Below are 2,935 nucleotides of genomic sequence, written 5' to 3' on the forward strand. Positions count from 1 at the left end.
TTCATTCTAGTGAATGTCTTGCTGTCCAAAAATCCCTGCAGTTTATTTTCCTCAGGATCACATATATCCCCTGTTTCCCTTTCATTAGGACAATCACTCTCTCTCTTCTTCCTCCTCCCCCTCTTCTGCTCCTTTGTAGGGGTGAGCCCCCACAGCCTTTTTCTATTTTCTGGTTCCCTCTTTTCCCTCGTCCTTCAATTACTTCTTCTTCACGTATGTTATTTCCTTATCCACCTAATGAATCTTATAAAGGCAAACTTTCTTGGCCGGAGGAGATTCCACCTCTGACTCTACCTTCTCCCACCTTATCAAAGTCTCTCCACCCAAGTCTGTGACAAAGTGGTACAAGGTGGCGTTGGAACCAAGGCAGGAACCATTGCCTTGCCTCCTGCGTTGGGCAGGCCTTCACATCTCCTGTGCCCAAGTCAGGATTCAAATTCTGAGCTGCTTGCTCTACTGTGGGAATGGGAGGTGTAAGATAAAACACAACATTTTGGAAAGGCCACAAATCAAACAAGTGGCTAATACAAAAATAGCCAATATCCAAGCAAAATATGAATTGGCAATTATCATTTGAATGGGCTAGCGCATCAGCTCAAAATCCAATTAGAGCATATCATGCTAAAATCAGTACATTTCCAATGTATTGTACACATTTTTCTTTCAGTACAGGTCAATGGAAATGTGGAAACGTGATAGAAAATTGTTACTTTAACAAAACTAGCTATTGAGCAGTAAGCAAGATCTTTTCATGTGATGGAATACCAGATGACCTTGAGGAAAGATACAACTACATCAACAAATGCGGAGTTCACTACTTATCTGAAATTCACACTTCTAGCTGTCACCCCTCGTAACAAGTTTCTACTAACAGCACAGTGCAGGATCATGCAGAGTTATACAACCTTGAATAAAATTATTTCTTGCCCTCTGAAATACATGAAACATTTCACTTATCAAAGTAAATGAGCTCTTCAGGTTAATATAAAACAATATTGAAATTCAATCATATAACATTAGTACACATTAAGGTGTACAACTGCAATAATGCATTCATAATAACACACGTGGTATTAAGGCATAAAATACGTAATTCAATGCTGAAGGGGTGTGACAGGCAGCTATAGTTGGTAGTTCATTAGTGTTCGTTAAACCTTGCACGTATGCTTTGTTTACTCAACCCTACTGGGCTTTCATTGAATGGTAGAGGTATGACCACTGGTGTCATGATGTTAATATGAGAGATTGTTAGTGGCTGCATTACTGTACTGATTATAATAATTAAATGGTGTGCCCATCTCTTTGTCCCAGTGCTTCTCCTGCATGTGCGTCCTAAAACAAAACAGGCAATGTAAACATTGCTCCAGTTGTATGAAGGCTAGAAGGCTATGAGTTTTGTGTAGTGAAATTCTGCTCTGCACAATAATGAGTGGGCCAGTGTTCCCACACTCAGTTTTTAGGGTCGAGTGCGCAAGCACTGTGGCCTGTTGTAATCTCTCTGTGGGCTTTTAACCACGCCCACAAGGGGACGCGTATAGGTCGATTAACCTTTTGATTTGCATGGAGTATCCTAGCTACGGTGTAACCAATGTGCATCAATGATCAATACAGAAACCAGTAACTAATAAGCAAATCATTATTCAACAGTTAATAAACCACACCATGGCCCTTAGTCATGAATAACCACAACGCAGTTCCCTATTAGTTACAATACTAAGTCATGAGGTTAATTTAAACGTCATTCAAATCAACTCAAGATTGATTCATTAGTCACCACCAATAACAATCTAATCAGATCTTGAGAAAACATGCGTTCTAATGCCTCAACATAAGCCAATAACGATGAATATGTTAACATGAGTAGCAGAGTTCAGCAAACTAGTCCGTCAATCATTTGTCAACATATATGTTATATAAAGTGCAATAAAAAATCAAAAATAAGAAAATAATTCTTCTCTCGCAGTTCAGTTTCATTCTTTTCCTTGTCAAAATTGATTAGCAGCTTGTCACATCCGGTTTTATGTCAAATCGAGTTTTCAATGTCTTTTTCAGTTTATTTTTCAACAGTCTCTTTAAAGTATTTCAGATTGGTTCAACAATTCAGCTTCTTGTTTACCTTCAGGTTACATCAAAGTAGTGACTCTGAACTTCTCTATGAAAACAAAAGGACATAACTTGCGTTGCCATTCATTTGTAGTTGCATACGCCCATTCAGGACCTGTGTAACGCCGACTTGCTTTTCTCTTTCTTTTCAACTTTTGATCACCACTTATTTCTCCTTCACTCAATTCTTCTTTTCTCGTAGTATCTACTTCTTCTGCTATTGTCTCATTTATGACCACTTCCTTTCTTTTCCCTACTTGCGATTCAGGCCAACTATCTCCTTTTCTCAATCCTTCTGTTAATATCCTTCTCAAAATGAGCTTTTCTCTTCCTCTTTTTCTATGGTGTTTTCTCTTGATGGACCTGCAACAGGCTCAGGAGGAGTTGGATCACCTTGACTTTGCTCTGTCTCAACTCCTTCACCTTCGTGGTCAGGCACTTGCTCTGTTTGCTTTTCAGCACTGTCTACTTCTGGGAGAACCTCTGCGGAGCTAGGCTCTCCTGCTATATCCATAGAGATTGATTCTTCCGCACCCTCCTGTGAATCTTCACTGTTGTCTCTTACATGGGTCATAGAACCATCTTCCACAAGCTCTTGTTCAATTTTAGGCTCTCTTGGTTCTCTTTCTGATTCAGGTGCAGCAACCTGGTTCACTGTTGTTGGTGCTCTCAACAACACTTCTTCATGATCCAGTTGGCATGCCACCTTCTTTGTATGACTTGCGGGAATCCAGTTTGGAATCCCTGCACACTTCACAGCTGTCGTAGTTGTTAAGATCACCTGGTAAAGCTCTCTCCAGTGTGGCCCTAATCACATCTTGCGAACATGTTT

The sequence above is a fragment of the Pleurodeles waltl genome, chromosome 7 (assembly GCF_031143425.1).
Source record: "Pleurodeles waltl isolate 20211129_DDA chromosome 7, aPleWal1.hap1.20221129, whole genome shotgun sequence".
Classification (NCBI taxonomy): domain Eukaryota; kingdom Metazoa; phylum Chordata; class Amphibia; order Caudata; family Salamandridae; genus Pleurodeles; species Pleurodeles waltl.